The following is a 24,661-nucleotide window of genomic DNA, read 5'->3' as shown; positions in this document are numbered from 1 at the left end:
TATTTTTGCATTCTTACGATGCCTTGTGTTTCAGATACAGTCTCCCTAGTGTGACCTTTGGTGATGCCCAGAGAGTGTTTGAGGCAGCAGCACAAAACCTGAAGTCAGAAGTGGAGAGAAATGTGTTGGCACGGCTGTTTGGGCACATGCCAGAAACAGCTGAAAGGAACAACATGAGGAGAACGTCTTCAGATGCATTTCTGGCTCTAAGTGTGCTAGATCAGCTTGCTGGAAAAACACGGTAAGAATCTAACAACAATGATCCTTATTCTTAAATTTGCAACCCACAGCCTTGTCTTTCCTTCCTTTAATATTTATTTTTTGTGATCTTATAGACAAAGGTCCAGTAGAGCTTCCAGCCAAGAGACAAGGGTGGACGAAGAGACAGCCTACAAAACTCTTGAGCAGTTCTGTCCAGTGACTCTGGAGGGGCCTCCTCCAAAAAGGGCACGCAGGAATGAGCTGTGTGGCTCAGAACATGAGAGGCACTGCTATGACCGCTGGTGTAGTGAGCAGCTCAAGCTGCGTGAACAGCATGCTCTTGGTGAGTATACAGATGATTAATGACACAAACAGTGAAATTGAGTGAGAACAGCCAAATACTGATGTGTTTTGTGTTTCTAGAACACTTTGCTGGACAGCAGCCATCAGAGTCCAAAATAAACCGCTGGATGGACAAACAAGGGTGGACGTCAAATGTCCCACAGGCTTCAGTGGTTCTGAAGCAGTGGAAGCCTGTTGCCAGGTTGGACTCGGTCATCGACAGCAGCTTTGTGCATAAAATGATTTTATCTCAACGCTGGAAAGGACTGACTGTCAGACCCGTCCCTGACAAGGGTGATGGTGTTTTTACCAAAAGACCCTTTCAAATTGGGGAGGTTGTCTGTGAATACCACGGCCAGCTGGTTACCCATGAAGATGGGATGGCAATTGTTTCGACCAGCGGCATTAGTCCTGGACATTTGTTTTTTTATAAGAACAAGCAACATGAAGCCATGTGCATTGACGCAGATGAAGAAAGTTGCCAGTGCCATCCCATGAAGTTCAATTACGGACGCCTGATATGTCACTCCAGCAAAAGAGCCAATATCCGGCCCAGGCTGTATGTGCTTAATGATAGAGACATCATTCTCTTCATTGCTACAAAAGACATTTTGAGTGATGAGGAGTTACTCTATAATTATGGCTCAAAGAGGAGATCTTTTGTCGGGAAAGGGCTGGAATTGGACTGGATGTGAAAGAACATCTTTCCATCCCCCATTCTCACTCACTTCTAACATGTCCAACTCCAAGTTTCCACCTGTGGCTATATTCTCTCCTCACTCTCTGGACTCTGGACAACCATCACTGCTCTTCTCACCCTGAAGGATTCTTCCTGCAATGTCAAGCACCAACACTTCTCTCTAAGTAGAGACTTGGTTGTAATAGGCTGAATGAGTGGGTCTTACAAACCATTCACCTTTACTTCCAGAGAACTGTATTTTCTCTTACTGACTTGTCTTTTTTCACTCTTTTTTTTCTCATAAGCTTCCTTTATGCAATAGTGAGAGTGTGAGTAGGCTACTCCATATTCTCTCCTCTCTCTCTGGATTCTTTGCAACACATGTGGAATTACAGCCTGGTAAGTATGCTGAAGCTGCTCGTAACCCTCCCTCCCACGAACCCTTAATTTCAACCACAAGAAAAGCCATGGACCTCACTGCCAAGAATTAACCAGGCATGTTAATTCTTTAAGCAAGCTATAGTATATTCATCCTAGGATTCACTACCATTTTTAATTTAAGACATTACCTATGTTGTCTCTATGTTGTTTGATTAATGATCAGATTTTGTTCATTTTTCTGTGGTATACACAGATACCAGAAAGAGGAACGTCTGGTTGCTGAATGGTCAAACTGTCAAGGCGACACCATATAAATCAAGAGGGTTGGGATTAGATAATGTGCGAAAGACAGTATAAAAGCATGAAGGAGAGCCTTAAAAAGAGCTGAACTGAGGTTACATCTCTTCTGCGCAGAACTTGTACTCTCTAACTTCTTGCATTCAAAATAAAACTTCTTAATTTTCAACTCATGCAATGGACCATTAGAGTCCTACAGTATGTACTGGAAGTTGTTTATTTTCTTTAGTGTAGTTATTATTTGATATTACTATTATATAAACAGTCTTCCACTGTACTGTTATTTCACATTCATATTATGCTTTTTAAACTAAATAAAGGTGTAAACACAGACACAGTGTTTAGGATATATTTAACAATAATTCAAACTATTTATTTCATTTAAAAACGAGTAATCCTTTAAAAGAAAAAAAAAACACTTTATTATTTAATACATAAAAAGCTTTTTCAGATAAGTGCAACACTTTTTCCCCTTCACCTGAAAAGTGTGTGATAGTTTAAATGAATAAGAAAAAAAGTAAAATGACAGGGAAAAACAACTCAATGATCAAATTCCAATTTTTCCATGTGATCAGCCGAGGACAAGAAAGAAGGAATCCACAAATATCCACAATATCCTGGAAAAAACACTGAAATAACAGGCTCTGTATGAGAGCTGCTCTTTGAAGAGAATAAGGCAGCTAGCCCAATTCAAAAGAGATAATATACAGTCAAATACAATAAGAATTTATTTTAGCAAAAGAGAAAAATCTATATATTTTAGACAAAATTCAGTGTAAAATGTAAGACATTATTTATAAAGACAGACAGGCATATAGAATTATTTTTAGACTGTGCGAACATGAATGGCAGCCGTTGTTTTTGATCTAACAGCAGCAATACTACATGCTCCACGCTGTGAGTTTGCGTCAGGATGATGATGATACATTTTTGTTTTTTTTCCTTTTTCAAAACAGTTTAGAACAAAATAAACAAAACAGCAATAAAAAACAAGCAAACAAACAGACAGACATTTTTAAAGGAACATGGAAACAAAAAAGACATACAAGTGTCAAAGGTAACTGAATACAATCTTATTTACATTCATATTTATCTTTGATAAAATGTTGCTATATAAAATTTTGTTAAGGGTTACGTGTCAAAGATCAACAGGCTCCAAACATATATTTAGTCATTTTTATATAAAAAATAAAAGCACCACAATGAAATTAAAACAATACTTTTTCTTCTCAACCATTTACCCCAGTATGCAGAATTTTATAGTCTTGTTGTCTCAAGGTAAATGTCAGTACTTCCACGTCATACACTTCTTTAACAATATCATACCATTCGCCTACAGATGGAGGATCTTCCTTGAGCCATTTCTTTGTAATGGCCTTTTTGCTAGTTGTTAGTTGTGTGTTAGGAAGATACACATAATTTTTTGGTATTTCTGCAGAGTAAATTCCCAGGTACAGTTTTAAAATTACATTCCAGATTCAATCCTATTATTACATTCATCTCTTTATTTAAATCTTGCCAATAGGTGTGTATAATATTACTGTCACGGATTGGCCAGGCTCTTCCACCAGCATCACGCAAAGATCACCATCACCTGAGTATTAACCACACACAGCTGCACCCAATCACTTAGTCACTATATAAGCACACACCTCACTTCACTCAGTGTCCGGTCTCGTTCCTACGAAGCGGACTCTGAGTGAACACCTCCTGGTAATCACTAACACTCTATCTCAGTATATTGTACTTATCTGCTCTCTGTCTCTCCTAGTTTGTCCAGTGTTCCCGGTGTCCTGTCTGCCTTGTGTTTGTCATCAGTCTGTCTTCCCCGCAAGCCCTCTGGTGTGTGCATTCGGTCTCCCTCAGTATCAGTCATCCAGCCTGCCACCAAGGATCATCCGCACAACCGGACTCCACTCACTTCTCCTCCGTTCTCCTGATGTGCTCATGTGTTACAAATAAACATTGTTAATAATTCACTCACCTTCCTTGTCCGTCTGCTTCCCATAACAGAAGACCGGACCTCTACAATCAACAGCATGAGCACTCACGATCCCATTCAAGAGTTGGTGGACTCATTGAAGAGAGTTTTATTACCATCTACTCCACTTCCCGAAGCACCACCAGCACCGAGCACTTCTTCACCGTCCACCCACTCATCCAGTCCCATGGCTCGACCAGCGCCCTACTCTGGCGGGGCGGAGGAGTGCAATGGATTTCTTTTGCAATGTTCTCTCATATTCACCATGCAACCTGAGTTATATCCCACAGATCGGTCCAAAATCGCATTCATCATCTCCCTTCTCTCTGGATCGGCTCTTCGGTGGGCAGAAACCATTTGGCAACAGTCTGGGCCGGTAACCAGCTCCATTCAAGCCTTCACCAAGTACTTTAAGGAGGTTTTTGGTCGCGCAGATGCAGAAGTAGCAGCTGGAGAACAGTTATACCATCTCAAACAGGGAGCCATGTCCACTCAGGATTATGCGCTCCGGTTCCGTACTCTGGCTGCTGCTAGCGGATGGAATGAGCGATCTCTCCTCACCACCTACCGGCTCGGACTGGAGCCCAGCCTCCGACTACAGCTAGCAGCCCTCGACGATACCTTGGGGTTGGAGAAATTCATCCAACTATCCCTCCGCTGTTCCGATCGTCTGAGGGTATACCAGCACGATCTTCCACCTGTTCCCCAAGCACTCCTCCGTTCGCCGGAGCCAGCAGTCCCTCCAGAACCTGAACCAATGATCGTGGAATCTGGTAGACTCACCATCACTGAGCGACAGAGGAGGCTGACCCGGGGTCTATGTATGTACTGTGGTGCCGAAGGACATGTCAGGCTGGACTGTCCCATTCGTCCAGCACGTCCCTTGGTGAGTGTATTCAGTTCCCCCATTGAAAAAATGCATCCTCTCACCACCAATGTCCAGTTAACTACCCCTTCTGTATCTGTTTCAGTCACGGCCCTCATCGACTCCGGGTCAGCTGGAAATTTCATCTCGTACGCCCTCTGTCGCCAGCTCCATCTTAACACCGAAGCCTCGACGCACGTCTACCAGATCCAACCCATAACCAACGCAATCCGTTCCCAGGCACGTATCCATCGCAAATGTGAACCTATCTATTTCCAAGTGGGATTGCTCCACAAGGAGGAGATCCAATTTCTGGTTCTGGAGGGTGCATCCATGGACATCATTCTAGGGCGCCCGTGGCTGGTGAAGCACGATCCCATCCTCTCTTGGGGCACAGGAGAAATAAAGAAATGGGGTGAAGACTGCAAAACCAGATGTTTTCCCGACCTACCTGTTCAACTTCAGAAACCACTTACCATCTATGTCACGTCTGTCGAAAGTCCAGTCAGTAAACAATCCATTCAAATCCCGAAGATCTACTCCACATATGAAGACGTTTTTTGCCCCAAGAGAGCTTCCCAGCTACCTCCACATCGGCCATGGGACTGCGCCATAGACCTGCTGCCAGACGCTCCCATGCCCAAAGGTAGGATCTACCCGTTGTCCCTTCCGGAAACTAAGGCCATGGAGGAGTATATTCAGGAAGCACTGAGTCAGGGGTATATCCGCCAGTCCACGTCACCCGCTGCCTCAAGCTTTTTCTTTGTGGCCAAGAAGGATGGAGGGCTGCGTCCTTGCATCGATTACCGAGTTCTGAATCAAGGAACAATTAAGTTCCGGTATCCCCTTCCTCTCGTCCCTGCGGCCCTGGAACAACTCCGATCCGCCAAGATATTCACGAAGTTGGACCTCCGCAGCGCCTACAATCTGGTCAGAATACGTGAGGGGGACGAGTGGAAGACTGCGTTTGTGACCCCTACAGGGCACTACGAATACCTGGTCATGCCCTATGGTCTGGTCAACGCCCCCTCCGTATTCCAGAACTTCATTCACGAAGTCCTCCGGGAGTTCCTCCATATCTCCGTCATAGTCTACATTGATGACATCCTGATTTACTCCCGGAGTGAGGCCGAACACCGCCACCACGTTGCGGAGGTCCTACAAACCCTCAGAGACCATCAATTGTACCTCAAGGCTGAAAAATGCTCCTTCCACCTACCATCTGTTCAGTTCTTGGGGTACATTATTGATCAGAAAGGGGTTCGCATGGACGAGGGGAAGGTCACTGCCGTTGTCTCCTGGCCACAACCAACAACTATTAAAGAACTCCAACGATTTCTAGGGTTTGCCAATTTCTATAGACGATTCATCCACAACTACAGTCTCATTACTGCTCCGCTGACCAACCTACTCAAAAACCACCCCAAGAAACTCTCCTGGCCTCCCGAAGCCGATGCAGCCTTCCAAACCCTCAAACAATCATTCACTCAAGCTCCACTCCTGACTCACCCAGATCCTGAAATCCCGTTCGTGGTCGAGGTAGATGCCTCGACAACTGGAGTTGGAGCCATCCTGTCACAACATCAAGGTACACCAGCATTACTCCATCCATGCGCCTATTTCTCAAGGAAGCTCAGCCCGGCGGAGAGAAACTATGACATCGGAAATCGGGAGCTATTAGCTATCAAGCTTGCCCTGGAAGAATGGCGACACTGGCTGGAAGGAGCTAAACATCCTTTCCAGGTGATTACAGACCATAAGAATCTCCAGTACCTCAAAGAAGCCAAAAGACTCTGTCCTCGTCAGGCCCGATGGTCCCTGTTCTTCTCCCGATTCCAATTCTCAATATCTTACCGACCTGGGTCAAAGAACATCCGAGCGGACGCACTTTCCCGTATTTATGATCAGCCGGAAATCATGGAGACCCCAGCCAGAATCCTCCCAGAACAGATCACGGTCTGTCCCATCACCTGGTCCGCTCCTACAGTCGTCGCCACTCCCGAATCCAGGACTCCGCCGGGCTGTCCCCCCAATCGTCGCTTCATTCCTAAAAACCAACGGGTAGATCTGATCCATTCCACCCATACATCTTTGGGCACAGGACATCCCGGGACCAACAACACCCTCTCGCTGCTATCCCAACACTTTTGGTGGCCGCACATGGCGAGGGATGTGAGGAGATACGTTCAAGGCTGTAGAGAGTGCGCTATGTCGAAGAGTCCTCGCCATCTACCTGCAGGTAAACTCCATCCCTTGCCCATCCCAAACCGCCCCTGGTCACACCTAGGAGTTGACTTCATGACAGATCTCCCATCATCTGAAGGTAATACCTGCATTTTAGTCATTGTCGATCGATTTTCCAAATTCTGCCGTCTGATTCCCTTGAAGGGTCTGCCCACAGCCCTGGAAACCGCCGAAACCCTATTCAACCATGTCTTCCGATGCTTTGGATTACCTGAGGACATAGTCTCGGACAGAGGACCCCAGTTCATCTCCAGACTATGGAAAGCCTTCTTCAGACTCCTAGGTGTGACCGTCAGCCTCTCGTCTGGCTATCATCCACAGACCAACGGCCAGACAGAGAGGAAAATCCAAGAAGTGGGGCGGTTCCTCAGAACATTCTGTCACGGTCATCAAAACTCCTGGAGCCAGTTTCTGGGCTGGGCGGAATACGCCCAGAATTCCCTGCGGCAACCTACCACCGGACTTACGCCATTCCAGTGTATTCTGGGCTTCCAACCTCCACTCTTTCCCTGGGATGGCGAACCTTCTGATGTCCCCGCAGTGGATTACTGGTTCCGGGAGAGCGAGAGGGTCTGGGACGATGCTCATCACCATCTCCAGAGGGCAGTTCGCAGAGCCAAGGAGGTCTCCGACAAGAGGAGGATCCCAGGTCCAAGCTATGCGCCGGGGCAGAAAGTTTGGCTCTCCACCAGAGACATCCGCTTGCGACTGCCCTCCCGAAAACTTAGTCCCAGATTTGTTGGTCCCTTCACCATCCTGGAGCAGGTCAACCCCGTCACATTTAAGTTACAGTTACCACCACAATATAGGATCCACCCCACATTCCATGTTTCACTCCTCAAACCCTTTCACGACCCTCTGATTCCTTCCACAGAGCCTGGCCATGAAGAGGAACCTCCTCCCCCACTGATCAAGGACCTTCTACGGTCCCGACGTCGTGGTGGTCAGCTGGAATATCTTGTCGACTGGGAGGGATACGGTCCGGAGGAGAGATCTTGGGTCCCCAGATCAGATATATTAGATCCTGCACTTATGGAAGAGTTCCACTCCAATCACCCCGAGTTTCCAGCACCTCGTGGACGTGGTAGACCACCACGGCGTCGGAGGTATAGGCCCTCAGGAGCGGGCCCTGGGGAGGGGGGTAATGTCACGGATTGGCCAGGCTCTTCCACCAGCATCACGCAAAGATCACCATCACCTGAGTATTAACCACACACAGCTGCACCCAATCACTTAGTCACTATATAAGCACACACCTCACTTCACTCAGTGTCCGGTCTCGTTCCTACGAAGCGGACTCTGAGTGAACACCTCCTGGTAATCACTAACACTCTATCTCAGTATATTGTACTTATCTGCTCTCTGTCTCTCCTAGTTTGTCCAGTGTTCCCGGTGTCCTGTCTGCCTTGTGTTTGTCATCAGTCTGTCTTTCCCGCAAGCCCTCTGGTGTGTGCATTCGGTCTCCCTCAGTATCAGTCATCCAGCCTGCCACCAAGGATCATCCGCACAACCGGACTCCACTCACTTCTCCTCCGTTCTCCTGATGTGCTCATGTGTTACAAATAAACATTGTTAATAATTCACTCACCTTCCTTGTCCGTCTGCTTCCCATAACAATTACAGTGCCAAACTGTGGAAATGATATGCCACTACATTTCCACATTTTCTCCAGCATTCACCATTTTTTGATCTCTAGTTTGAAAGTCTTTGATTTTAGGTGTTATAAAGAACCTGATTACATTTTTCCAAATAAATTCCCTTCATGAATCTGAATTAATTGTGACCATCTGTGTTTCCCAAATAGTTAACCATTCCTCATTTGTTATTTTTATATTGGCTTCCCTTTCCCATTTCTGCTTTATATACATTGGTGAGTGTTGGGGAACAATAGTCTGTTACGGAGGGGGAAGAGAGGGAGGAGAGGAAAAAAGAGAAGAAAAGGAGGAAAAAAAGAGAAAGAAGAGAAGAAAAAGGGGCGGAAGAGGAAAATATTTTTTATTTCATTTTTAATAATTTATTTGTACTATTAATATTTGATTAATACAACATATTTTATTGTTTTTTTATATATATAAATATATTTGCTTTTAAGTACATTTCTGCTAAGTATTTGGCTAAGTATAGAGAAACTACAAACTAGTTTCTTTACTGAAACAGTATTTTCTGGACTATTTCATTTTGTGCCTATTTAATTTTTTGAATTATACTATAGCAAAACACAACCAACTAAAAAAAACAAACAGAGAAACAGTTAAAATGACCAACATTTATTTAAAATTAGTCATAGCCAACTATTTACATTTACAATATAATAGCTCAACAGCAGTGCAAACAAGTGCAAAAGAAGAGAAAAAAATTACAATAAATTAAACAAAAATAAATAACAACACAAAATGAAATAAGCAAAGATAACTTCAATTGTAAAATAAATGATATAAACAAATAAATTAGAAATTTACATTTTTTAAATTATAATTTAAAGTAACAAAAATTTACAAGTAAAACAAAAGACCCGTGAAAATATTTAAATGTCAATATTAAAAATAAACACTTCAGGAAGTGCCCAGGTCTTCTGAAACAGTTTTATTATTTTTCTCCTTTTTTAATTCTTTCCAACCACTGCTCCTTCGGCAATGCCTCTACAGAGGGGCAGTATATAATGCCCTTGTACTGGCTGTGTCCAGTCTCCGCTGTTCTAAACTGCCCACATTTCTTATATGTATTATGCTGTACTTTGCGGGTCAGTTTACGAACGGGAGCGACAGCAGTACCAGGGGTGGATGGAATGCAGGAGGGGTAAAAGGGAGGCCAAACCCAAAAGTCGGTGGAGCAGAAGAAAGCATATACCCCTGTGAGGCCACTGGCATCAGCATGACTAGTTGAGTCCCTGGTGGTGGAGCAGGAATAAGTTGCCGTTGGGCTTGCTGCATCTGAGCAGGTGGCAAAGCTGGTGGGTCTGACAAAATGGTACTTTTTCTTTTTAGTTTAGCCTGGCCCACAGTGCTACTGGGCAAGTGGTACTGGTGAGCCGGGCCTGGCTGAGGTGGTGGAGATGGGGGGCGCACATTGGCAGGCAATAAGGGGTCAGCCGCCACAGACAAGCAGCTTGGAAGTTGCAGCCCCTGCATCACAACTGCTGTGTCCTGCTGTTTAACTTTTTTATTATGCCACTGTACCAGGGTGGTGTGACTCACATCCACCAGTTGAAGGTTAGTCTGCTTCATCACTATAGCATTGGCCAGAATGCTGCGCCTGATTTTTCTGTAGTCTGCAAGGATGAGATCCCATCTGGACACTGTGCCGGTCCCCTTCTTTTTGGGTGTTCTATGTATGGCACAGAGCCTGACAAAAAAAGTCTCAACCAAGCGACAGCAATCTGGCCACTGTGCAAGTGGGGCAGAGGTGGTCAGGGCATGCCTTTTCAAACTCTCCACTCCTGGGGTAAACTCCTGTCTCTTCTTCGGGGACCTAAACCTCCCAGTGTCCAGCTTTGCTTGATGCCTGGCTGCAAACACCACCCTCTGCTTGTCATAGTCTGGTTCTGCCAAAGAGCAACAATATTGCTCACCTAAGCAGAAAAAGCAGATAATACATGCCAAATGAGAAAGCAAAATGTGCAAAAGGTAAGCAAGTATGACAAGTTAAAGAGTGAACAAAGAGTGGGTTTATATTCCTTACCTGCTGGATGGTGAGGACAAGGGAGGGCTGATTCCTCAGGTCCACAAGATAATCTGCCAGGCTGTCCACTCTGTCCATACCTGGTACACCTGAGCCATCCACAGCCTAAAAAAATAAAAATAATAATCATAATACACACACACATACACATACACACACATATATATATATATATATATATATATATATAACAAACATAGGCACAAAACACAGATTGTTGATGCGTTAGATGCGTAAACATAGATAGGTTACAAGATATTTACTTACACCAGACTCAGATGTCGGAGTGCTTTGCTGCAACATGGAGGCAGCAACCAGGGTGGCAGAGGCATCAGGCTGGGTGGAGGGTTCAGTAGGTTGGGTGGAGTGGGCAACAGGTTGGGAGGAGGCATCAGAGAAGATGGTGATTGCAGCAGTTTGGGAGGAGGAAGCATGCTGGATGGAGGGGGCTGGGGGTTGGGTGGAGCGTGCAGCAGCATCCAGGGTAGTGGAGACAGCAGACTGGGTGGATGCAGAAGCAGGATAGGCAGTGGAGGCAGCAGCCATGCCGGTGAAAACAGCAGAGGAGGTGGCAGTCAGAGTGGTGGAGGCTGGAGGGTGGATGGAGGAGGTCGCAGCCAGGTCAGTGAAGGCTGGAGCATGGATAGAGGAGGTAGTTGCCAGGGCAGTGGAGGCTGGAGGATGGATAGAGGAGTTAGTTGCCAGGGCGGTGGAGGCAGCAGGGTGGATGGAAGAGACAGCAGCTGGGGCAATGGCAATGGGCTCAGAGGTGGGTAGGAAGTGGGAGGAGATGGAGAAGTTTGGGTCATCTGAGAGACTTGGCAAAGTTATATCATATACTTCGTCCTCCCCAAAGCCCTCATCTTCTTCCCCACCTTCATCCACATCCTCCAACATTTCCTCTGTTTCCTCTGAGTCTGGGTTCAATGCCTTGGGCTGTCCAGTCTGACTCAGGAGGTAGTCAACACCAAGCAGCTCTCCTACAAATGGAGAACAAAAAGACACAGACATATACGACTTATCATATTTAAAGCATTCCATAATAATACTACAAAGACTTTCAATAATATCTAGACTTCTGTATTTGCCACTCACCGCATGGTTGGCTTTGGTGATACAAATAATAAAAAAATAACAATAAATAACAATGAACACCCCCAAACCAAAAGTATTATGCACATAGTTAAGTGTAGGACATACCGGTGTATATATTTTTGTGTAAACTTTATTTTGTTTTTGGCTAAGAAATACGGGGGGAGGGAGCTGTTGAAGCATCCAAACAACCGTATATACAGTGTATATGCATGTATATTTAGATACAGTTATTAATTTAAAGACACGTTCGAACAAAATCAATGATTTCTGCAAGTGTATCAAAAGTCTGCAATGTTAAACAGGGTGCGGGGTCGTGAACTTTGACACTATGCACAAAAACGTGAACTTAGGGTGACTTTTGTTAAAGTTCTTGTCATAAAACTATAAATCAGCGTTAGGAGGCCAAGACTGACATAACAAAAGACTACAATCGACAAAACAACTTTTATCAGTAGATATAGACGTTGACAAAAATAACTTACCTCTATAGGTTATATGATGATGTGCTCTCGTCAGAAGACAGCGGTGTTGACATTCATTTGTATATGCCGCGACGCGATTGACTCTCATCCATTCTCAATATGGAGAGCGAGAGCGGCGATTGGCTCCCGTCCATTCTCACAATGGAAAGCGAGTGCGGAGATTGGCTCTCGTCCATTCTCACAATGGAGAGCGAGAGCAACGATTGGACGAGGAGAGAGACTGAGACAGACGATCCTGATCCAGGTAGCGCCACAGAGACTCAGACACCAATGCGACTGTAGTAGAAATGCTGAACTTTGTCACAATAGGTATGCTTGAAGAATCCAAAGGATAGCTGCTGAAAAGAGAGAGAGAAAGGTAACAGAAACGCCCAACGTGGGGCTCAAACCCACGACCCTGAGATTAAGAGTCTCATGCTCTACCGACTGAGCTAGCCAGGCTTCTGACACTTTCTTTCTAGTCACTGTTTTGATCAATACCTTCCCTACCTGTGTAAAGTTTGATGCTGTTTTAAAGTCAACTGAAATAAGTAGCTTGGGCAATCCAGGCACTGGACAACAAACTTCTGCTAAATCCTGAAGTCAACTTGTAATGTTAGACAGCACGTGGCCCAGGATCATGCCCGGTGCATGTGTTAGCAGTTGCAAGGCAGTAAAAGCCTCCGTTCGTCCCTGGATGGGCTCAAAGCAACAACCTTTCGGTTAACAGCTGAACGCGCTAACCGATTGTGCCACAGAGACTCAGACTAACCATACCAACTGTGGTAGAAACGCTGAACTTTGTCTCACTTGGTCTGCTGGATGAACCCAAATGAAAGCTGCCGAAAAGAGAGAAAGCTAACAGAAACACAACGTGGGGCTTGAACCCACATCACTGAGATTAAGTGTCTCATGCTCTACCAACTGAGCTAGCTGGGTTTATTAAACTCACATTCTAGTCACTGTTTTGATCATTACCTTCCCTACCTGTGTAAAGTTTGATGCTAATTTTAAGTCAACTGAAATAAGTAACTTGGCCAATCCAGGCACTGGACAACAAACTCCTGCTAAATGCTAATGTCATCTTGTAACGCCAGACAGCACGTGGCCCAGGATCTATGCCCAGTGTATGTGTTAGCAGTTGCAAGGCAGAGAAAAGCTTGATTCGTCCCTGGGTGGGCTCGAACCACCAACCTTTCAGTTAACAGCCGAACGCGCTAACCGATTGCGCCACAGAGACTCAGACACTAACGCAACTGTGGTAGAAATGCTGAACTTTGTCTTGATAGGTATGCTCGATGAATGCAAATGAAAGCTGGCGAAAAGAGAGAGAGAAAGGTAACAGAAACGCCCAACGTGGGGCTCGAACCCACGACCCTGAGATTAAGAGTCTCATGCTCTACCGACTGAGCTAGCCAGGCTTCTTACACTTTCTTTCTAGTCACTGTTTTGATCATTACCTTCCGTACCTGTGTAAAGACTGAGGCTGTGTTGTAGTCAACTGGATTAAGTAACTTAGCCAATCCAGGCACTGGACAACAAACTTCTGCTAAATCCTGATGTCATCTTGTAACGCCAGAAAGCACATGGCCAGTGTATGTGTTAGCAGTTGCAAGGCACAGAAAAGCTTGATGGATCCCTGTGTGGGCTCGAACCACCAACCTTTCGGTTAACAGCCGAACGCGCTAACCGATTGCGCCACAGAGACTCAGACACTAATGCAACTATATCTTCATAGCTAGAGCTCAAAAGGAAGTTCCCTGACCAGGAATCGAACCCGGGCCACGGTGGTGAGAGCGCCGAATCCTAACCACCAGACCCGTGGGGTGCTCCCCTGTTTTCAAAGGCTGCCCCAACTGCTAGATTTTTATTAACGTCTACTACAGCTACACCAATCGTAAACCCAGCCTACTTGTTGCAAAAGTCCCTACCACTTAGAAGTCATCCAGCCAATTTGCAGCGTATTCTCTTCCACTTGTAAGTCTCTGAGCTGTAGCAATACCTAAGTGCTCTGATAAAACATGCATAAAAGAAAGTATGGCTTTTAACCTCCTCTTGGAGAGAAGAGAGTCTCCGACCCTGGATCTCAGGTCTTCTATGGAGGGACTGTCAGGAATCCTGTAAGAGCATCCCATCCACACAACGTCTTGCTATAAAACAAAGCAGAATGTGTGGTGACGGAACTCCAGGTTGACAGAGCCTTGTCCTTGTTTCAAACAATGTGCTAACAAGGTGCTGAACGGAATGCCAGTGGCACAAAGGATAACGCTTATGACTATGGATCAGAGGATTCTAGCTTAGCAATCGTAAACCCAGCCTACTTGCTGCAAAAGTCCCTACCAGGCCCAACCCTGCTTTTCTTCCGAGTTCAGATGAGATCAGGCATTGCCAGGGTGGTATGGCCGTAAGCGAGAGCAGCCGTCAAGAGTTAGCTATTTAAAAATAGGCGCAGCACCAGGAGCCGAGCGCAGCTCAGCTTGCATTGACACAGCACCGACAGAAACAAGGCCCTTGTCCCCTCAATTGTTTACCTGTTTTTTGTTTTTTTCAGCTCTTGCTAAGTTAAACCAGCCAAGTCACTGTACTCACTTTCCCCTGAATGGAATCAGGGGAAGTGGGTAGACTGACTTGGCTGGTTCCAGAGTTCAGAGAGGAATTCAGAGTTTTTTTTTTTTATATTTTGGGAAGTGTATTAGCTGCCAAATGAAGGAATTTAAAAAGCTTACAGCACCTGGTATTCCCAGGTGGTCTCCCATCCAAGTACCAACCAGGCCCAACCCTGCCTTGCTTCCGAGTTCAGATGAGATATTATTTTTTATTTTTCATTAAAATCAAATATTTACATTTTTATAAAGAAATAATCACATCACACAAAAATCACATGATACTTACAACACTCATTATTAGACTTCATATTTTTCCCATAACCAACTTAAAATGTTGTCCTTGTATTCAACCATTACGTTCCCTTTTACCATTATTTCTATAAATACATCCTCCTTTTCTTGTACTATAAAATAGTTGAATATCAATTTTACAGCCATCTCCATTCTGTTTTTAAACATACGCCATATATCCACTCTCTTCCCATCATGTTTAGCCATATTTCTCCTTATCCATATCACATACTTAGCAATTGTTATACATAGATTAAAAGCATACATACCACATTCATTTTGACCAAATAAATGTTTTTTTCCCAGTTCTTTTGTTCATCCACATATTTGTCCCCTATTAACGATTTAGCAATTTTCTTAAATTTTTCCATAATTCCTCCAACTTTTCACAATAGAAGAACAAATGTAATGAACCTTCCCCTTCCTTCATACACACCTTACACATTATATCTTGTTCAATTCCCATTTTACACAATCTCATTTCTGTTAATATGCAATTATGTCTCAATAAATAATTACAATTTTCTAAAATTGGTTCCATATATTTCATTCTGACATTTCCCCATATTTCTTTTTCATTTAAATCCTCATATCTTTCCTTCCAGTAGTTGAATGCTATAGGTCTTATAAACCCTTTGATCTAAAAACAACATAAAAACTCTTAACTGTACATAAGCTCATATTGATCTTTTCTCCATTTTTCTTCTTAAAATAGACCTCTGGTAATTCTTCCTTATCCCCCAACTCATTTTTTCAATTATTTCAATCCAATCTTTTGGTATTGCTTTTTTCAAATCATGATATTGTCTTTGTAATTTTGTTTTAACAACTCTTTTATAACCATCCTCCACAGCATCTACAAATACTTGTACTGGTACAAATCCTTTTATCACTTCATATAATACATCTTTAACTTGTCTTAATCCTCCATCCCACCTTTCCTTGAAATATTATTTTTTTCCTTCATTTAAAATATTTGGATTCAGAAAAAGTGGTTGTTCTACAATCTGAGCCCTTCCTTTTGGTATAATCAACACATTTTCTAAAAATTCTGCCAATGATTCTAAGACCTCAACATAAAATCTTGGCAGACCTGCCATCATCCATTTTTTCATTTTCATCCATAAAACATTACATCCCATATCAAAATGTCCACATTTCTTCAAATAATAGTCTAACACACTTTTCCAAATCACATCCATTTTCCCTTCCAAAAACCTTTGAATAATCTTAATTCTTAATGTTTTCATTTTTAAAAAGCTATCTAAAAGTCCCAGACCTCCTTCTTTAACCTCCCCAATCAAAGTATTATAAGCAATTTTGGCTCTTCCATTTCCCCACACAAACTTTAAAACTACATCCTTAATTTTTTATAGTATACTTCAGGCAATGCAGTTACACTTAACACATACCAGACCTTTGACAACATTAAAGCATTTAAGATTAATACTTTCCCTTTTAACATCAAATTTCGAGCTTTCCAAAATCTAAGTCTTTTCTCAATTCCATTTAAAACTCCCACCCAATTTAAAATATCTGCTTTATTAGAATCCATCCCCACCCAAATTCCCAAAATGTTTGTATGTTGCTTTTCTTCTTTAAGGGGTATGTGTTGTGGTATTTCTTCTACTCTTCCCACCCACATGCATATACTTTTTCCAACATTAACCTTAGCTCCTGATGCTTTACAATATCGCTCTAAAATCTCCATCGCCCCTTTAATACTCTGAATATCTTCAACCAACAATGTAGTATCATCCGCATATTGATACACAGCTTCTCTGTTGTCTTTTTTATTCTATTTGTATCACTTTAATGCTTCTATCTGATTTTATTGCCAATCCCAGTGGTTCAGTTACCAGTGTGTATAATAAAGCAAACATGGGCATCCCTGCCTTATTGATCTTGTTGGTTGAAGACATTCTGTTAAAAAACCTTTACATTTTACACATGTTAAAGTATCTGTATAAAAAAATCTGAATCCATTTCCTAAAATTTTCCCCAAATCCAAACTCTTTAAGAACTGCAAATAAAAAATCATGCTCTACCCTGTCAAAAGCTTTCTCTAGATCTAAACCTATTAAAAAACCCTTTCTCTTTTTCTTTCATATAGTCTATTGTATCTCTTATACTTTTCACCACATCTGATATGTTTTTTCCTTGCAACTCATAAGCCTGTGTTGTTTTAATTATCTTGGGTAAAATTATTTTTAACCTATTTGCTAAAACTTTTGCTAGAATCTTCATATCTGTATTTAACATTGTTATTGGTCTAAAATTCTTTAGATCTTTTTTGTCCCCTTTTCCTTTGTATATCATTTTTATCATTCCTATTCTCATCTTTTCACTCAATAATTCTTCAATAAAAACCTCTTCATAGATCTCTTTTAAAATCGGTACTAAAATATCTTTAAATTCTTTATGAAACTCATTTGTTATGCCATCTACACCTGGACTTTTTCTTGGCATTAATTGCTTAATAGCCACCTCTATTTCTTCTTTTTGAATTTCTTCATCACAACATTTTTGTCTTCTTCTGTTACCTTTGATTTGATCTGTTTTATAAAATATTCTTTCTCTTCTTCATTTGTTCCTTGTTTTTTGAACATATCACTATAAAAATCCTTTACTGTTTTTAAAATCCCCTCAGTTTCTGTTTCTATTTTCCCCTCTTTATTTAATACCTCTTTTATTAATTCAGCTCTTTGCCTATTGCTTTCCAAATTAAAGAAGAACTGTGTAGATCTTTCTCCTTCTACTGCATAGTTTGCTTTACTTCTTATTATTGCATCTTTGCATTTTTCTTCTTCTATTATTTTTAACTTATCTCGTAACCCTACAATTTCTTCAATATCTTTGTTTCCCTCACCCTCCATCCCTTTTCTTAACTCTTTATCTAGCTTCTTTCTTATTTCATTTTCTTTTTGTTTTTTCCATTTTTCATACATTTACTATATTCTATTGAACATTTTTTAACCTCCCACTTCACATTATCCCACCAGATAATTTTCTCTTCTTTATACAAACAACTCGTTTTATTTTCTTCTATAATCTTTATAATTCTCTCCTTAAAATGTGCGCCCTTTAAAATCTCTGAATTTGAAATCCATATCCCTCTTCCTCTTTCAACTTTTGTACAATCTATTGTCATCTGAACCAAAGAATGATCACTAATACCAACAAAGTCATAAAATCATTCTTGATCACTCCTTCAGGATTATCCATACATAATATATAGTCTATTCTGCTTTGTTTAATTTCTGTTAACACCACCTGTCGTCTTGAAAATTCTCTTCTTGTTCCATTTCTTTCCCTCCAAATATCCTTCAATTTAAAATCCTCCATCATTTTTTTTAGTTCTTCTCTCCCTTTATCTTTTCTAAAAACCATGTTACTTGCCAAATCTAATTCTGTAAAAACTGTATTAAAATCTCCAATTAAAATAACATTTTTCCATTGTTTTATTTTGTCATATATTTTACTAAAAAACATTTTCTTCTCTGTCTCCTCATTTGGAGCATGGATGTTGAAAATAATTACATTTTCTTCCCCTTTTTCTATTTTCAGCGCTATACTTTTCCCCACCCCATCATCATATATCACTTGTTCTTTTTCACTTATCCCTCTTCTAGTTAAAATAGCGACCCCACTTCCCACCTTATCCTTACCATTGTTGAAATAAAAATTCCCATCCCATTCTTTTTATACGTATTTACGATTAGATTTTTCCAGTTTGTTTCTTGTAACACAATTATATCTGTTTTTTACATAAAATTCCCATCTTCTCAAATTTTTCTATATTCTGTAAACCCCTAGTGTTCCATGATATCACATTTAAAACATAAAATTATAAAAGAAAATAAAGAAAAAACATAAATACTTAAAATCAAACATGTTTAACTATTCCCCTTCTCCTCCTCCTCCTCCATTAGCACTTGAAATCTATTGTCCCATTTATAATTTTTTAATTTTGTTCTTTTCTTAAAAGTCTTTTTTACTTTGAAGCTTCTAAATTTGGTATTACCTTAAAGCTCCTTCTTCTTATTGTCTCTCTTCTGTCCATTCTAAAGTCAATTTTTTCAATTTCTTTCTTTTCATCCATTGTGTCTTTACTTTCCTCTTCTTTATTTTCCAGTTGTTGCTCCTCCATTCCTTCTAAAGTTCCTTGTGATATTTCCAACGGTGTCCATATTCCTGTAGCCATTGCTTCTCCCAGTGAATTATCTTCCATTTCATCTCGATTTCCCGCATAATTCTCTGTATTCTCAACAATTACTTTCTCAACTTCACCAATCTTTCCCAACTCTGTTTCATCCATCATTTGCCTTGCTTCCTCAACAGTCTCTGGGATTTGTGTAACATTTTCTTCCTCCATCCAACACTCACATCTTACCATCACCTTTCTGCAATCCAGGAATTTAACTGCACCGCAATCCATTGTGAAATGTCCTTGCTCCTCACACTGAAAGCATTTAAAATCAGGACAGTCTTTAAACACGTGTCAAGGACCCATACACAAGCGACAAGTTTTCACTTGATGGTCATGCATAATTTGGAAATATTGTGTTCATTCTTCAGTATCAAATTTTGCACTGTTTATGAGTGATATCATCTCCTTCTGGAATTTAACCCTTAAATACCTTGTACCATCTGCAATGTCTGTACCCGGATACATTCGCCTTCTGATATCAGATGCAGGTGTTACTCCCCAAAACTTAAGTTTATCCAGAATTTCATCATCCTCAATATAAGCCGGCAAATGTATAAAAAATACAATATACCCTCTTACTTTAGTGTCCATCTTCCAAATCCTCGCCGTCCTCTTTACTTGAGTTTTTTCATATTCCTTTTCCTTTCTTGGTCTTACAGCCAGAACCTTCCCTTTTCCTATCTTCTCAGTCAGAGCCTTTATGATGTCTTCTGCTCTAGCATCATTCACTTCTGTCATATCATCAATCACTGTAGCTTCTTTAGTATATCCTTTTATCGCCCATTTGTCCGTGTCCAACGTGTTGTCCTACTTCCAGTCCATTATCCAGTTTCCCTCTTCGTTTTCTATCCATGTTCATATCTTTACCTTTTACTTCTTTCGCATTGGCACTCATAGTGTGGTTTATTTATGAACTAGTTTCGAGAGGATCACGTGCTTATGATCAACACGGCTGGCTCCTCATTACCTCCGTAATGTGACCCATCAGATAATTACGGAAGCATTATAAATAACCAGAGTTTTTCACTCCAGTTATCTTCGTCTTGAAGCTCGCTTCCCGCTACAAAACGCTCCAGCATCGCACCATTTAACCCATCGAGACAGAAGAAAAAAACAAACAAACAAACAACAACTCCAGCCAGAGCCCCGCTCTCCCTGAGAAATTCAGCCGCAGCCTCGCCAGCTTTCGAGACTGGATTCCCGCAAAACGTCGTACCACAAGCTCTTCCACCTTCTACTTCAAACTGCCTCACACAAACGCAGTCTACAAACTCCAACTAAACTCAAGACGTCTGCGATCCAAGCCATGAAATTAAGCCGAACTCTCACTGCTCTCATAGCAGTGCACCCTCGGTAACGTATATAACACGCTTTAAGAGGAAGCCTCGCGAAAATAACTTCTCTCCAACAAAGACTAAACCTTTTATAAATATTTTGGAAAACAAGACTCGTGTGACTAGAAAGATTTCAAACTAAAAACTCACCCTTCAAGCCTCCCGCCCGTCCACAGATCCATAAGTATTTGACTGCAAGGATCCAGGCAACATAATCCACAAACAATAGTCCACGACTATTCATACGTCGATAAACATCGCTGTTACCATCCAGTCTAGTCACCGGCGTGCAGTAGCGTCTTTTACACAAACACTAGTATTTGGTAAACAAAATGGCCGCCGATCTTTTGATTGACACTCCATCGAGCCAATAGCGGAAAGGAGAGGCGTCACTATCCAATGAGCTCTAAAACTCGATACGGTTCCGCCCTCCCTCGATAAATTATGAATGAACTCTGCTGTAAAAGACTTCGTGAATTAATCGGGCCACATATGCTTGCAACTTTAATCATGTAAGATCCCTAACATGTTATTTAAACATAGATTAAAGTAAAGCCCATAACAATCATTCCATTAACACAGTTTTTACTAAGTGGTGACTTTTAAAGTTCATAGTTTGTTGTTGGCATTTGATATATTTAATTTAAATAAATAAATAAATAAATAAATAAAAAAAAAAAAAAAAAAAAAAAAACCTGCCACATCTGATAGCCATTTAATTACTGAGAAGATTATTACCCAATTAGCGAGATGCATTCACCACATCAAGTACAGAAGTCCAATTATAATACGCCAGTGACTCATATGTCCATACACAAGTGTCACTTTTACCCTTATATTGGCACATCGGTCGGAGGTAAAATGGCAAAGAAACAAACTTCCCGCTTGACTGCTATGAAAAGGAGGCAGACATTTCCGATAAACGGAGTAATGCTAGATCTATTAACTCGGCATTAGATACATTCGCATTTTAAACATTATATATCACTAAGGGGTTAAACTCCACTCCACCACTCAGTCTTCAAGAGGTACTTCCAGGACCACCAGACAAGCACACCTCAAATCCTCAGCTCTGCTTCCATCTGCCATCCTGTGGGAGACGAATGCCCACACCTACCATCCTCGCACACAGCGACAACGAAGCTCACAGTTGCCCATACCCTTATTAAGATGCCTCGCATGGATTTCAGCTAAAACTGTTTATTATGTCTGCTCTACATGTACCATGCTCTAAGATTTAATTTCTGATTTTCTCTCTCATTCTAGACATCATGACAGCCGGCCCCAGAAGCTGACCTTCATCCAACTCATTATATTCCACATCCATTCCAAATACAATCACACTCTACACAAAGGATACATTTCCACTCATACAGCCCACATCCACGATGCCATTTTTACACTAGCCTTTTTTGGGTTTTGAGTGACTCCAAATTAACATCAATCTCAATCCCACAATCCACCTCACCATATCTGATCTGACAGAAGGAACTCCATCTTTCTCTATTAAGCAAAACCGATCAATTCCGCAAAGCACATTCTATATACATTTTGACATCCCCTACCCCACTCACACATCTCAAACATTTCAGATGCGTTTTTAGGTACAAGCACAACTTGAACTATCCCATACAGCCAATCATTCTCGTTCACCACAGCCCAGACACATTTGGGAGTCGTCCCAATTTTCAATTGCCGCAGCAGTGACGCCCTAATACAAGCTCATATACACTTACATGTCCAATACCACTAGCATCACACTGCCCCGCATTATTACAGCAGTAAATGCTTCCACACATTGCATCCATACAGACCCTCCGCAGCAGCAGAGATGCTCCGCTGAGCTACACTCACCCACAGTACCACCGAAACTGAGTGACACTCTAGCTAAACCCTTATTCACTTTCATCTCTACATATCACTACTTACAGCGTTTAACATTCCTGTGGGCGCACTCACAACTCTCCAATACCGACTACTACTGCACCTTGCAACAGCAGAGGTGCTCCGCTGAGCTACACTCACCATAGCACCACTACAACTGTGGTGACACTCTACCTGAGCCCCTATTCCTTTCATCTCCACATCACGACTGGAAGTATTAATATTCTGCGGGAGCACTCATAACGCTGTAATACTGACTACCACCGCACCTCTGCATCAGCAGAGACGCTCAGCTGAGCCTTATTCTCCCTCTGCACCAATGCCACAGCAGTGACACTCTGCCTTAGCTCACATACACACTTCCATTTAGCCATTTACTACCGACATGCTGCACCCTGATTCATTCTCCAGCCATTATGGCTCGGCACTGGTCCTTGGATGTTTTAATACCTACATCCGATTCAGCCAATTCTATTTTAAAGAAGCCAGACGACACCCGCCATCTTGAATACAAGGACAGAAATTTAACTCTTGCTTTCTAGCATTGAGTTCCTCCGCATCTCCTGTTCTAAATTCTCTAGCGTTGAGTTTCTCCGCACCTCCTTCCCTTCCTTCCAGCGTTGAATGCTTCCGCTCTTTCCTCCACCCCCTCCCTCTTAAACCACCCCAACATCTTTACTCCCTACCCCCTTTCCAGCGTCGAGTTTCTCCGCTACCTTTTTCTTTTTCAGCGTCGAGTTGCTCCGCTACTATCTCTCCCTTCTAGCGTTGAGTTCTTCCGCTACTCCCATCTCTTCAGCCTAAGTAACACCATCCAAGGCCTGACTCCCCCGGAGCCAATCAATTACCCCACCCACTTCAATTGACATCTTTCTGGTTTTCTAGCGTTGAGTTCCTCCGCACCTCCTGTTATATTTTCTATAGCGTTGAGTTTCTCCGCACCTCCTTCTCTTCCTTCAAGCGTCGAATGCTTCCGCTCTTTCCTCCATCCCCTCCCAATTTCCAGCGTCGAGTCTCTCCGCTTCTTTTCTTTTTCAGCGTCGAGTTGCTCCGCCACTATCCCTTCCTTCTAGCAGTAAGTTCTTCTGCTACTCTCACCTTTCCAGCCTAAGCACCACCCCCCAACTTACGACTCCCCCGGAGTCTTGTCCCTGCCCACCTCCCACAGGAGTCTTCACCACCCCCTCCCTATTTAGACTCCTGTAGGAGTCTAACCCTTCAGCTCTAACTCCCACGGAGTTAACCCCAGAGCTACGACTCCCACGGAGTCCCCACCCCCTCCTCCTCCCCCCCCCCCCCCCCCCCCCCCCCGCTCTCTCGCCAGGCCAATCCACACCTTTCCTACCTTTCTAGTGTTGAGTTCCTCCGCATCTCCTGTTCTATATTCCCTAGCGTTGAGTTCCTCCGCATCTTCTTCCCTTCCTTCTAGCGTTGAATGCTTCCGCTCTTTCCTCAAACCCCTCCCCCCTTACTACAACTCCTCTCCTCTACCCACCTCTAACTCCCAAACCCCCCTTCCAGCGTCGAGTTCCTCCGCTACTTTCTTTCTTCAGCGTCGAGTTTCTCCGCTACTTTTACTCTTTTCAACATTGAGTTTCTCTGCTACTCTTTCTATATTCACAATAGCATCACTCATCAACCCTTACTCCCAAGGAGTCTCCCCATGCTCGGACACCCCCGGAGTCCCGCTCAGCCCACCACCACTCCCAACCCTCCCCAGACTCCTGTAGTAGTTCAATCCTACAGCTCTAACTCCCACGGAGTCATCCCCAGAGCTCTAAGTCTCAGACGATACTCAGACGATAAGTCTCGCTCGAACTCACCTCTCGCCCTTCTAACGGGAGGAAGCCCCGGGCTCGAGGATATTACGAGCTCAGGGCTCTCTCCCGGGACAGCATGCCAAATACGCTTTATTGATTATCAGCTAAGTGTGAACTCTTGAAACAGAACACAAACTTCTCAGACAGAAAAGTGCTCCTGGGAAAAGGACAAAATTATCAAAAAAAAGAAAAACTCAAACTTTTTCTGAAAAAACAAAAAAAAAAAAAAAATGAGTGAGCCTTTCTCACTCTCTGCCTAGTACTTCCTTTGCTCCAAGTGCACTATTGCCCT

The 24,661-nt window shown here is 42.6% G+C and overlaps 1 long non-coding RNA gene, 3 other non-coding genes and 1 pseudogene across 4 annotated transcripts; 1 reads left to right on the top strand and 4 right to left on the bottom strand.

Moving 5' to 3' along the window:
- LOC130222399 (zinc finger protein 721-like) overlaps nucleotides 1-24,661 on the bottom strand; it is a 306,699-nt pseudogene that overhangs the window by 120,943 nt on the left and 161,095 nt on the right.
- Nucleotides 1,026-2,069, top strand: LOC130222408 (uncharacterized). Its single transcript, XR_008836442.1, has 2 exons — nucleotides 1,026-1,621; nucleotides 1,857-2,069. It is a non-coding gene; the product is annotated as an uncharacterized LOC130222408 (long non-coding RNA).
- Nucleotides 12,614-12,686, bottom strand: trnak-cuu (transfer RNA lysine (anticodon CUU)). The gene has a single exon. It is a non-coding gene; the product is annotated as a tRNA-Lys (tRNA).
- trnan-guu (transfer RNA asparagine (anticodon GUU)) lies at nucleotides 13,391-13,464 on the bottom strand. Its single transcript has one exon. It is a non-coding gene; the product is annotated as a tRNA-Asn (tRNA).
- trnak-cuu (transfer RNA lysine (anticodon CUU)) lies at nucleotides 13,573-13,645 on the bottom strand. The gene has a single exon. It is a non-coding gene; the product is annotated as a tRNA-Lys (tRNA).

Source organism: Danio aesculapii, chromosome 4 (assembly GCF_903798145.1).
Source record: "Danio aesculapii chromosome 4, fDanAes4.1, whole genome shotgun sequence".
Classification (NCBI taxonomy): domain Eukaryota; kingdom Metazoa; phylum Chordata; class Actinopteri; order Cypriniformes; family Danionidae; genus Danio; species Danio aesculapii.
Note: the sequence above shows the minus strand (reverse complement) of the source record. Positions and strands in the feature narration are given on the sequence as shown.